Below are 14123 nucleotides of genomic sequence, written 5' to 3'. Positions count from 1 at the left end.
CATACAGTTCTTGAGAAGCTATCGTGACAGAGATATGGGGAGGAGGTCATCATGCTGTGCAGCATCAGAGAGGGTGAGAAAGAACAACTGGATTTAGTCTAAGACCTTGCAGCTTCAAGAACCTGAACTTTTCCCAGCAGCAGAGGGCCATGAAGTGCCTTCATTTGTAAAGCTGGAAAATGGAAACTACCATTAAGATTGAGCCTGGAAGCCAGTGACTTCATGTACCAGGAGGTACCCTTATCCCACCCTGTGACTTGCAGTTATAGAATGGATTAAATGCCATTGTAGTTGCAGAGAAGCATGGAGTGTCATTAAATGGAATGTCTCTTGGAGCTGTGTCTGAGATACACAGGACCACTAGAAGGAAGCTGGAAGAACAGTATTAGAGGACTGCTAAAGATTACTGGAAGCCCCTGCTTGCTATACCTGATTCGTCATCTAGGAATGTTTGCTGCTTCCTCATAGTCAGATGTTGTGAAGTGATTATCTCAGCTCACCCCAGCAACTCATAACAGGGTGATCTGGAAAGCATCAAACATCTGACACGCTGTACTGAAAACACATGGAGGGCCCAGGTGAAGTTCTCTTCAATTCTGCTGGTAAGGTGAAATGCCTGGAACAGAATTTCTCAATTCTGCACTTTAATAACTGTTTCTAGAGTGCTGTTGATATCAGGGCCTGTGAGTTTGGGATTATCTTTGAAGGTTAACAGCTTCTTGAAAGAGATAAAGTCCATTTGAGTAGACAGCACAAAACTATCTTTGAGCCAGAGAAGTGGTAAATAAGGCCCCCAAAAACTTTCTCAATTAGCCTCTTTAATTGAGAGGCTAATTGTTTAGGTTTTTTTTCCTGTACTCTGAGTTAGACAGACAAGAGAAATAAAGACAGGATATTCTCAAGATGTCAAAACAGCAAAAAAAAAAAACCCCAAAAAACCATTGCTGGCAACTTCAGAAAATCAGAGAACTTTGGCAAAATTTGGAGTAACATTCAATCAAAACATTTCACAAAGCATTAACTTAGCCCATTCAATTTAGAAAGGTGTAAGCCCATCCTATTATAAATTACTCAAAACTTTGAAAAGAGGAAATTAGAAGGTGAAGATAGAGAAAGAGAAAACATATAGAAAAGAACAAATATAGTTCCCAGTCCTGGTTCCAGAGGTGTTCAGCTGATAGAAATTCCAAGAGGACACATGGTCAAGACGTGTGATCTTCACGCATTACATCTTGCCGAGAGTTTAATTAATTGGATTTATTTCTAAATATTGATGTATGTGTTACAGCTTTAACAGCTTTTTTTTTTTTTTTACCTGTTTTCAGTTTGTTCAGCCATATATGTGGTGGGGCTGCTGGAGTCAACTGGAACAGCTGTGTGCAGCATTGGGCAGCCTTGGCTGCTCCACACATCGGCCCACCCAGCAGTCCACATGTTGCTTGAGGAGAAAAAAGGGAGTAAAGAAAAAAACCCCACAAACTTAAATGTTTTGATTTTCACATGGGAGTGATCATGTTTTACAAGATTATCCAAATGGAGGTCTCCTCTAATGCTTTAGAGATTCAGCATTAATTTGAATAAGAACCATGAATTAACTTGAGTACACAACCACGTGTACTTAAACCACAAATAATGAACATGTTTAAACATATGTTTATAGACAAATATAAGTGTACTAGAACTGGTTTGGTGTGTTACATCTTAAAAGTTATATTTAGCAGGAGCTCATAAAAGAGGAAAATTATCCAAGACCCAGTAAGTATGATGGATGAAGACAACTGGAATTATAAGTCCCAAGGGGAAGAAAACAACAATTTAATACCTCATAGCCTTGCAAACAGTCTTGAGTTATAACCCGTTTTCCATGGCTGCAAAGAATGACACGAGAAATAGGGGCTTAAACTGCAAGAAGGAAGATTTAGATTTGCTATTCACAAAGCTTTAGAGATAACACCACAGTGGAATAGACTGTTAAAGGGGTTTCATCCTTCCTTGCAAGGATTTTTAAAGCATGAATTAAATAATCACCTGCCCAGAATGACAGCTATAATGGTAAAATATTCCCTGTTGTGGCGGGTCGTGTTCAGAGTGCTGTGACCTTCCTGAAGAAGCATCTTGAAAAAGACACCTCGGGGGCACAGGCACATCTGTGCTCACACTGGGTGATTTCAGCTCTTCTGTGATCTAGGCGATGCAGAAGGAGAGATGAGGTCTTCATGTGGGGTTCCAAGGAGAGCCTTTATTGACCTCCTTCCTCGAAGCAATCCAGGGACAAAAGAGCTGCTCAGGCAGGGAAAGCAGGGGTTTATACAGAGATCTTGAGGGGCGGGACAGAACACTAGAGTGAATGGGATGAGGGCACATGGGTGGAGCAAAGGGAAAGGAAGAGTGGGTTGCAGGGTTCAACATAAAGCAACAGAGGATCCTGGGAGTGATCTTTTTGCTCTCCCTAACCACGAGGGTTATGGCTTAGGGGTCGGTCCTCCAGGGGAGTGCAGCAGGCTTTTATTTGGCCAGTTCTCAGGCCTCCAAAATCCCCCAAGACAAGGGATAAACTAAATGAATCTTAGGGCCTCTTTCAGCACTGCTGTTTCACAGCTGTGTAAATAAGTAGTCATTGCAAAAGGGAAGCTACAAAGTTTTCCTATTAAAAAAAAGCTATTTTCAGAAAAAGAAAGGGCTAATGTAGGCAATTTGTTAGGCACAGGAAAGTCCAATTTGTATTTTAATAAGCATTTTCTTAGCGGGGGATTTTTTTTATCTATATGTATTGCTAAGAACAAAATTATTTATTGTTCAGTTGTTGAAAAATGAAACTGCTTTCATATATGTAAATATGAATAAAACATTATTTTCACCTTTTACCTTCTCACAAAATTTAAATCTCAATTAAGCCAAATGTAGTAATTTTGCCCTTAGAGTTACGGCAAAAAATGATAATAAAATCTATTTGATTTGTTAACTTTCACCTAATAAAATAAGACATGTTCACATGAAAGTACAAGTGGTGCCTGTCAGGCTATAGAGATTGAACTTGGACTGAACTTCTCTATTAGGTAAAGATGATCATGGGTTAAATAGGTGAATTTACAGATGATGCTATGAAGAAGTCATTGACTCAGAAGACAGTTTTATTTGATTTATAAGTTTCTAATTTATCTGTTAGCATGTTAAGAAGTTTTTCAAAGTATATATTATGTTCTCTAAAGACAGAAATAGCAGAACCTTAATTCCTATCATTTAGGTTTGTTTGGTTTCTCTTTTTTTTTCTTTTTTTTTTTTCTTTAATTGACTTCGAGGAATTGAATGTAATAAAGTGAATCTGCAATACTGTTCAGTTTTCCAGCCTGAAAATATAATTATTCTTTGGATACTAACTATTTTATTTACACTTTGTTGAGATAAAACAAACAAAACAACCTAACCAAACAAAAAAAACCTCCAACAGAAATCATTAGTGTTTATAGATCATATTTACAAGTACTGTCTGGACATTAAAAAGGGTACATTGTTATTCTAACTTTTTCAGTTCACAAAGTGAAAAAAAAGTATTTTATGTTCTGGTGTGGTTTATTTAGTAAAGATGATCAAAAATGTAAATAAAATTCAAAACTTTACTGAGTATAGAATGGAAGTGTATCTGGCCTACAGGACAGATTTTCAGGTCTCAGAGAAATCATTGAAGAGGTTTCTTTTTAAGAGAAAATTGTTTATTATTTATGTATATGATTTAGTTCATTGACTTGTTTTCTTGTTTTTCTTTTAATGCAGCTGATAGTATTTTATAAATAGTTGCTTTTGCCTTACACTCACGTTGTTTGCCTTTTGAATTACACCTGTATTTGTTGTTTATAAACTTGTATTTTATTATATTATGATATATATTATACTATATCATACTGGAATACATTGTATCACGTCATATATCATAATCAGGAAATGTAGTTCATGATGCTCCTGTTTCATAACACCAGCTTCCCATCCTCCTTGTTCTCCTTGGTATTGAGTAAAATCTTAGCGGTTTATTTTATACTTACTTCATGCTTGGCCATATATTATTCAATTTTAACTCCTCTGCCCATTCTAATAAAATGCTTTTTTTAACCATTATTTGCAATAATGTGTATAAAATGCATACTGTTGAAACTGCTGCATGTGCATAGATTCTTGAAATAGGATATTAGAACAATTTAAATATGATACAATCTTATTTATGAATCTTATCAAGTAAGACTACTGAACTGCATTCCTCCATATTACACAAATACATTTTGCTATGCTCAGTACACATTGTTGACCATTAGTAGTTCTTATTATCTGCAGTGAACATAATCGCCCACAGCTGTAGAGTAAGAATATTGAGTAATTTGAAATTATAGCTTTTTTAAAGGTCAATGTCCTGTAACAGAAATTACTTGCAACAAGCTTTTTATATTGCTATCTTCCATGCAATTCAAATTTATTTCCTCTATTTTTTACTACAACTGATGTAAACCAGCAAATCATAATAACTTCCAACTCCATGCTGATTCCCTGCTGCTGTTGAAACTGGCAGTCTTGCATATAAATCATACTTTTTTTGTTACCCAGAAATCTTTCAGATCCTTCAGATTCTTAAGGTCTTTTGGTAGTAACCTTAACTAAGGTAAAAATCAGATATATTCTTATTTGTAATCTTGATGACCTGCAGTGAAATAAAGAAGAAAAGTGTCATGGTTTGGCCCGGAAGTGTGTTTCTGGAAAGGTCTAGGTCAGGCCAATCAGTGGCCAGACCTCAAACTGGCAGCTGTGCTGGCCACTGAGATTTGGACATGCCTCTGAGAACACACAGGGGTTAAAAGCAGAGCATTCCCAGAGGAACTTCCTCTTTGACCGGGCAGCAGGTGAGGTGGTCTGGCCTCCTCCCCCTGCCCAGCTGCGTCTGCATGGGGGAGGCCATGCGGCCTGAGGGGAGAAGGCCAGAGGCTCCTGCAGGAGGAAGGGTGGAGGAGAACGTGGGATGGTTTGGGCATCCCCCCTGGGAGAGGATGGCAGGGACTGTGCTGGCTTGGAATGTGATATCTCATGCCGGCACCACGGCCAGGAGGAGAAGCGGCGGGGGGACAAGGTGCCCAGCCGCTGGGAGACCAGGCTGAGCTTTTAACCCTCTTACTGTTGAAAGAATGGAAGCTGTAAAAACACTGATCTTCCCCAGCTGTTAGTTTAGAGGGGACAGAGGATGGGAAAGAAAAAAGGTTCAAGTAGGTGAAGAAAATACCAGCAGATGAGAGTGCCCCAGATGGAAGAGATGATTGGAGTGGCTTTGGCTGGACTTTTCTCTTACATAGCCACGGGCGAGACCAATTTCTTCTGATAATGCAGAGACTGCAGCCTTGGGGGAGGCGGATGGCCGGAGGCCAGGAATGATAAGGCCGCGAGGAGAAGTAGAGAGAACAGAGACTGAGGGGGAGGGTGTGGTGGAGCCCTCTGCCTTCAGCGAAGGATCTCTGTTCCCGAGACCCAGGCCCCAGGGGAGTAAAAATATGGGGGGGACAGATGTCCCAAATGGTGAGAGGTGGCCATTTCTTGGAACTGGGCGACAAAGCATTCTTAAAAGGACCTAAGGAGCAGTTTGGATCCATGGACAGTGGTGAGAGCACAGAACATGGAAGGAAGATGGTCACCGCGGCAGATTTTCTTCGGGCGGCTGTCGCGTGTGACATGGAAGCACAGGAGGTTCCAACTGTGTTTCCAGGGGAAGCCCATGGTGTAAGAGGGAGACTCCTCTCTCTTGATTAACTGGGGGGAAGCTTGTGTGAAAGAGGGTATTAGACTGAGAATTGATGTGTTAGAGGGGATTTGAATGTTGGCTGGGGGGAGGAGGAGTGTTTTGGGAGTTCCATTGTGGATTGTTGTGTGTGTTTTTTTTTCTTTTTCCCTTATGTTTCTGTGTTGTAGATTATTAAAGTGTTGTGTTTTCCCTCCATCCCCAATTGGGAGCCTGCTTTGTTCTGTTTCCGGGTCACATATCACAGCAACCATTTTGGAAATACACCTTTCATGGGGGCCCTGGCATTGTGCCAAGGTCAAACCATGACAAAACGCCATACCTGCCTTCACCTCTGGTCATGTGGAGGTAAAATTGGAAAGAGCAGGGGCAAAGATGTAGCTGTGATATCTGTAGCTGAGGATAACCCTTTTATGTTTGGGATGCTCCTCCACCGTATCTGGCCTAGATTAAATATACTTCATATGTCCAGAACTGGAGAAAAGTATTCTAGAACAATACATAATTGGGCCCAACATGTCTGATATTTCATTGCGTTGTATCTTCTGAAGTTCTTTATCTGTGTAAAGTAAATCTAATGTACACGTGTGATGTTGTCTGGCTCTGATTTAGTTCTGCAAAAACTGCATGAGGTGTAAAGTAACAGAGAATATATTGTGCTGTGAAATGAGTGTGAAGGTGACAATTTGTAACTTCAACCAAAAAGACCGTTGAATAGCTGATAATTCTACTGTGTGCTGCTGAACATTATAGACTACTTAGCACATGTACTAGTACGGAGTTTCTGAAATTAAGGAGAACTTGTCCATTGCTCTTTAGAGAAGGGATTAGTTTTTGTTGTTTTTTAGGCTTTATCAGTGGGCTAAAAACCAAAATATTTTTCTGTTGATAGTACATTTTAAACTATACTGGAACAAGAAGTTAATCTATTAGTATATAATTATATTTGTCCCTTTTTATTTGTCTTCCATATAACGCCATATAAAATCTTGATCATAGTGATATTTGGTTTGTATTTTTTCATGTAGTTATTTTCTTTCTCTGGGAAATATTAGGTAAATAAAGAATTATGTTTAAAAAGTGGAATCTTAAGGACTGACACGATATAGTAATTCTGGTATGCTTTTGGATAGTTGCATGTGTCAGTTATATGGATTCTTCTTAGTCCTCCAAATGTGTAAATCTGGCATGTCTAGGGTTTTTTTTAATGTATCAGCTTGGGGGAGTTTACAGGACATAGTTTCTTCTTTTAATTACTATGCTGCAATTATTGCTGGGATCAAAAAATGTAAGTTTCTTGGGAACCTGCATGTAATTAGCTGCTGTTAACTCAGAAGGCTCAGAATATCTGTGAATTATCCTGTAGGAAAGTAATCAGGCCAAAAGGCTTTTCCTTTTATGCATGGGAAAGGATGAGTTGGAGGGAAGAATATGATGTTTTCATTATATTGTAGACTTGTCAGGAGAGTGGTGCTCTAGGCAAATATTATTAGAACCATTATTTGAGTGGAAGTTATATTATTAGGTTGGTACAACTCCTAAAGAACTGCCTAGGAATTGAAGCCTTATTTTCATAGAGGTACAGACACTTCTATCACATTTAGAAATGTAGTATGTTTGATGGTTGAAATGATCAGAAATTATAAAGTTCAGTCAAAGTCTTTTACAAATATGGCTATGTTAGTCTCTTGAAAGGGTCATGCAATGTTATGACCATGGCACAGCAGTGGATCTGCCAATCTTGCAGAATGAAACTTTTCCTTCCAAGCAATGTATTTGCTTTCTCTGTTTTAAGACCTTAAGAGATTAAGTGAGAGGTGAGTCAAAATGTGCTCCTCCTAGAAATTTGAATAATTTGCACTCTATATCACTTGAGGAATACCCATAGTTTGGGTATGAGATGAAGTCTTACAGAATAAATTCCATACATTCTGTTAAAAATTGAAGGCCAAAGTCCATGGACTTCTTTGGGTGATTTGTGGTTTTAAAAAGAAATAAAAGGCAGGGCTTCAGGAATTTTTTTTTTAATCAAATTCTTCTAAAGATATCTAATTTCTAAACTTTATTACCCATTCTCTGGTTTGTAGGAAGAAGTGAAAGTAGAAGAAAACATATTTAATATCTGGAATGTTTCCAGGTCAAATGGTACCCAACTTTCTGTGTTTAGCATCAATCATTTTTCAATGTGGTTATGAAAAATATATTTTCTTTTGGAGATTATATCAGCATTCCGACTTACCAAGATGAAAAGTAGCATTTTTGATCAATGTTTGGTAAGTAAGGGAAAAATATAGGAGGAATGTGAATTACTGTCTTTAATCAGCCATTTAGTATGGTGCTGTCATACAAAATTTTATTTCTTTATAAAAACAGATTAAAAAGTTTCTGGAACTTCAGTTTTTGAGATAATAAAGAGTGATTGTGTTCCCATATTTGCCCAAAAGTTTTGGAAATAAAACCATAAACTTTGTACTTCAAGCAAATATTCTTAATGGGGGGAAAAATCAGAACAAGTCCTCTCCTCTGTATTGAGAAAAAAATTATAGTACATTCTGTCTTCATTATACTTTTTTTACAACTTGAAGCTTTAAAAGAAGTTCAGTGTTCTCCATTCTATTTCTCTTTTCATGTACATCATTCCAGCCCACAAATCTCATGGTCAGAAAAGGAAAATTGCATAAGATGCATTCCCCTTGTCAGAGGATGGCAGATATTTAGTTTCTTTCATTGCTGATTTTACTTGTGTAAGAGCGGAATTTCTGGGTTTGGCCCACATAACCTTTTAACTGTTAAATTTTGTTGCAGATCATGCAGTTCTTGGTGTCATTCAGCATTAGCTGAGTATCTCCAGAGGTAAGGAATTAGTCAATAGCTTTCAGATTAGTAAACTGCAGAGACAAAGGCAAGGAGGATCTGGCTCAGTTCAGGTACCTTACAGCTGCAGTTGGTCAGACTTCTGCATCTGTGTGCACGTATGTGCATGCAGTGTGTGCACGTGTGTGTGCATGCACAAGTAAATGTGTAAGATGTCTTGTGAAGAGAAATTTCAGTTTAACTTTGTCAAGTAAACATGCATAAACAACAATAGCCAATATCAAGGGCATCACAGGAGTCTGGGTACAAGATAAGTGCAGCTCTTGCCTAGTCCACTAGTGTAGCCACTCTGTCACTCTGTCACAGAAAGTCACTAAATTGGTCAGGCATGATTTGCTCTTGGTGTAACAGTCTTATGTTTTGACACGTCCTGCAGGAGGATTTTCTTCATGATATTACTGAACAAAGTGAGGTAGTTCCCAGGGTCCTCCTTCCTACCTTTTTTAAAAATAAGTGAAACATTTGCCTTTTTCCATTCACTGAGGACTGTCTGGTTACCATGGTGTTTAAATATCACAGAAAATGGCTTGGCAATTACACCAGCCTTTTCCCTTGGGACCCTGGGATGCATATTGTTGGGTCCCAAGGAATTTATTTTCAGTTTCTTCAGGTGGTCTCAAACATGATCCTATCCGGTAATCAGAGCGACTTCATTCCCCCACTCCCTGTCTTGTGTTTCAGAGTTTGAGGGGTGCGGGAAGAGAAGTTACCATTGAAAACTGAGACAAAAAATATTGATGAGTACCCCTACCACGTTGATTGTTACCAGTTCTGCCATCCTATGACAAGGGGAATGTATTTTATTCCATTTTCCTTTTCTGACCAACATGGTTGTAAATTCTTTTCTTACTATTCTTTGCATTCCTAACCAAATTCACCTCCAGCTGCACTTTAATTTACACAATCCCATCCTTACCCATGTTGGAATTGTCACTGTATTCATCCTAAGATACTCATCCCAGGTTACATGGCATGTGCATATCCTTCTCTTTAGTTTGACCATAAGGTCCTTACTGAGTGTGGAGAGATGACTAGGAGTAAAATAAGAGGATGGAAATTATGGGGTAAAATGAGGCTTCTACTCCTTGGATGGAATGGGGTTGGCATGCTTGAAGCCTATCTCACGATGTTTCCTCATACACATGATCTGCAATTATAAGCACTTGCTAAGGGAGTGGGGGGGATGGAACACAGGTGGCAGGGATGGAGCAGAGTCTGTGGCCAGTCTCTGTGGAAATTCTTGCAGGGAGGGGGACCTGATGGTACAAGTTTTTGCAGCTGATAAACCACATAGCACTTGTTCACTAAGGGAGATAAGAGAAGATGTCCTGCTGCTGAGCCAACAACTGTGGCAAAATCGTTCTCCTTCATTAAACTTGGTTCGTTATAGCCTAATTGTAACAGGCTGAACCTGTTTCTTCCTCCACGGGGGCACCTATTGGTTTAGAACCACATTCTGTGTGCTCATCATTTTTACTGGAGATGAAACCTTCTCTGTATTTTGTTTTAAATACATTTTTTTCAGTCAGATACTCTCACCAGAAATCCTGGAACCTTAACCTGTTACAATTTTATATTACTACAGAATGTTATCCTGTAAACTGTTGGTGTGAGTCTTTCATGGGTGCTGGCAGTTCCTGGCAATGAGTAACATTCTCAAACAAAGTGTCAGAGCCACTGAGGGGTCGTAAGTGGTAAGACCTACTGAGGGGCCTCCCTTGTGTTGTTGGGGTGTGTCCCTGAATAAGTCAGTCAGAATACCCTCCAGTCCAGCAGGACTGCTCAGTGAAAGGTTCCCCTAAAGGGCACTGACAGAGTGGTCAGGTACAAGGGCTTCCTTTCAATAAAACACTAAGGGTCGAGGACATCTTCTCACACTAAGGCTTGAGGATTTCCTCTTCACATGACGCTGAGCTGTGCAAGTCTTCTGCATTCCTTGGGAAGATGTATTTCTTTCATTTAGGCAAAAAGTCCAGACTAGGGTAGAAAACAAGTAGATACGAAAAAAAATTTACTTGATTGAGAAATGAAAGCATCCCTTTTGGTTTTTGTTTGGTTTTTTTTTGTTTTGTTTTTTTTTTTCTTTTTTAAAAATATGTTTTTGGACAACCATCTAGTTCTCAAGCTTTTTACTGTAAACTCCAATTTGAGAATCTTTGAGGCTTTCTCTTCTCTCTCTAGGTATTATGCCTGAAGTAATTCCATGCAATGGAACCCTAATTGATTTTAGAAGTATTTTGTCCATTTGTAAAAAAATTAGCTATAGGGCCCTAAACCCATTTTTCCCCTGAAGAGTTTAACAGCTATTTTTAAAAGCTATATTTAAAAGCTTTTTTTTTTCTTTTTCCTCTTGCATGATATCAATCAAGAAATGTATTAAAAGAGCATATTTCATTGCAATGGTTTTACATTTGCTCAGAAAAATGGGGAATCACAGCATGCACAATGCATACCATACTCACTTTCACAGTAGCATAAGGCCAGTCTTCCTCCATTATTTAAGACTTCATAGACAAGTATGTGTCTTTTTGTAGCCCTTAAATCTAGAAAGCCATAAGAAGGTAGAAGCTACTGAAAAAGATATTACTATACACAATGTTATTATTCTTTAACTAGGAAATGATTGTTAAATTTTAAACACAATGGATATTTTACCAGATAACAAAACAAGCCAATAAATGGCTGGAGTGACAATAAAATCTCAGTATGCACTATTTTAATTATAGTGTAATAATGTCTTGGTGCACTTGTCTTAGACATATATTTTAAGATGTGGCATTTAAAAGATGGGCTTTCTAACCAGAGAAAAGTATTGCTCATAATGCAACTGCCATCCTTCTTAAACTTTTCTCTCTATAAGATTACACAAAAAAATGTGAGTTTTATTTTTATACACCTTCTTGAAACATGACTGAAAATTTTCAATAGTTTTCTTGAAGGTGAACTGAAGGAGAAAAATGTACATTTTCATAAGTCCAAATTCTTTCACTTATTATAATTAATTAATTAGGATAGGGAAGGAAATGTAATACAGATCGAGTGAAGATTTTAATAGCATTTTATATGAATTAATAAGTTCTAATCTAAAGCACGATTTTCTAAAGATAGCCCTATTACTTCCTCAATGTTACAGCTGGTGTTGGTTGCAGTGTCTGTAAAGCTTTGGGCTTTATTACAGCTGAAGAATGAGTCACTTTCAAGAAATTTGCAAAATTTTACCTCTGTATTAAGTGTTTCTTTAGAACATGGCCATGTAGTTTTGCAAATGAAACCCCTGAGAATAAATCCTTGATTCTTATGGTGACCTCAGTACACTTTTGCAATGATTTAAAGAAACAGTAAATATTCTGCTGGCTATAGATTTAGAGTACATGTAATCTGATGGACAGTAGTTAGTGAGTTCTGGAGTTACTCTTGATGAAGTAAACCAAGTAGTAGAAGAAAATTGTCTTGAAGGACTATACAAGTGGTATTAGTGTTAGAATCTGATTTTTGAGAGATACCTCTGCTCAAACTAAGGTGCAAATGAGACCATATGCCAAAGTCAGTATTACAGATTTTACTTAGTAATAAATGTGAGGTAGAGAAATAAGAAAGAGGGAGAGAGAGAGAAATTAGGATGAAAGTAGTCACCACCCCTTGGATCAAACGGCATCCCATTGGTCCTTCTTCACCATGGTCTTCACAGTGACTGTGGTCCCAGAGTTGTTCTTCTGGAAATACCACCTCTATACACTCCAAGTTCCAGGTATCCATGGGGTGGTTGTAGGTGTTCCCATACCTTGGGATAAACAGCTGTTTCCTTTCTCATAGTCTGCCACTGTCCTTTGTCCAGATGCACTAACCAGAATGTGTTAATAGACCTCACCTGTGCTTGCCTGGAATTAGTGCCTCCCTATTGCAAGCTCCTCTCTCCTGTGCTTATCTCAAGTTCCCACTAGTGGTGGTGTGTCTTATAGTAAGTTCCTTATGTAGCTTTTACAGTGTTTGAGGCAATTTTGACCTTTAAGTCTCTTACAGTTAGATGAAGCAAAGCCATGTATTTGTGCTTATTCTACTGGTATAAATCAATTATGTCAGTGTGAGTGAGGGAAAAAATAACTTCATTGTATGAGCAGCTAAATTAATCATTGATATTAGAAAGTCTTTTCCCATTGTTCATTCACAGCTTGTCAAAAGAAGACATGTTCAATTACTAAACACGAGAACAGCTACACAAAAGTAACTGTATGTATGCAGAAGAGTGAAAAGAGGAAGACTAAGTCAGCACATTCCTTCTTACATAGTGCTGGTGAATTGGAACTTACATTGGCAGCTGGTTTTCTCATGACAGTTAATCTTTAAAACTTGAAATTAGGAGCACAGAGCCTATCCCCAAACTATGTCATTAAAAACCCTCAAAATCAAGGGGTTTGTTCCCTATACCAATACCTCTGACACTCTGCTTTCCTTTCCTACTCTCCTGCCTGGATTCAATATCCACTGAGTATTAGTATTTTCCACTTTCTTTGGAAAGATATTTGTTCAAGCTACAGTCTCATTCTTTAGATATATCATGTTAAAGGGAGTATTTCAGACTGACCTGAGACTTGATGTGTTCTATAGCAATAAAAAAAAAAGCTTTTTTGTGGTCCTTTGAGAATCTAAGTCCCATGGGCTTAGATTCCAAGTCATGATTTTGCCATTACCATGGTGTCATTCATAAATATGTTTATTTCAAACTGTTTGTTGAGGAGTTGTGGTGACCTGTGGAACCAATAGTTTCAAGGGGAGAAATGGCATTCAAGAAGATGGATATTTCTAATTATAGCTAGCTATTAAATGGATGTGTTGAATTTTTAACTTCTCCAGGAATTGTTAGGGAGGGTACCAAGTGGGTCAGGACCTGGCAGGCAGGGTCCTCCCATCACGCCAGACTGGAGTGGGGCAGCTCAGGGACACTGGGACAGCCCCAGCCCTGGGCATCAGGCACCTCTGGGGTACAAAGCCTTGTGCAGATCTTGTGTAGGATGTGAGGCTGAGGTATCTGCAACTTGATGGCCACTGCCAAGGGCAGGACCCCTGGCACAGCCTCAGCTCCAAGCAGCTGCCACGACTGCAGGGTGGCCCTGGTGACCACATTCCCAGGTGTTTGTGTAGCCTCTCCCAAGTGTCACCAGGAAAGAGGCAGGATGGAACCTGTGTGAATGGATATGCAGACACGTACCTTGTCTCTCAGTGTATAGTTCATATAAGTAGCACCCCTATATGGGTCTGGATATGCATCTGCATGCAGTTACATGCATTTCATGCTACAGGGGAGTCTGCTGTCACTCTGATGACTGCTTGATGATTCTGTGTACAACTGATACAGCTTATTGCTGAAAGAGTTCCTTGCCCAGGCCAAGGTTGAAGTTCTTTAGGTATGAGGCACAGAAGACACATTATCAAAACTGGGATATGTATTGCTAGGTGGGAAATTCAATTTCTGATAATTTTTTTT

The 14123-nt window shown here is 38.8% G+C and overlaps 1 long non-coding RNA gene across 1 annotated transcript; it reads right to left on the bottom strand.

Moving 5' to 3' along the window:
• Window positions 1–9428: 9428 nt before the first annotated feature.
• On the bottom strand, window positions 9429–12456 carry LOC135288498 (uncharacterized). The gene is made up of 3 exons (XR_010351557.1): window positions 12278–12456; window positions 11104–11184; window positions 9429–10618 (listed from the first exon to the last, which is right to left on the bottom strand). It is a non-coding gene; the product is annotated as an uncharacterized LOC135288498 (long non-coding RNA).
• Between the last annotated feature and the right edge of the window lie 1667 nt (window positions 12457–14123).

Source organism: Passer domesticus, chromosome 1 (assembly GCF_036417665.1).
Source record: "Passer domesticus isolate bPasDom1 chromosome 1, bPasDom1.hap1, whole genome shotgun sequence".
Lineage (NCBI taxonomy): Eukaryota > Metazoa > Chordata > Aves > Passeriformes > Passeridae > Passer > Passer domesticus.
The sequence above is the reverse complement of the archived record's forward strand: the minus strand, read 5'-3'. Positions and strand labels throughout refer to the sequence as shown.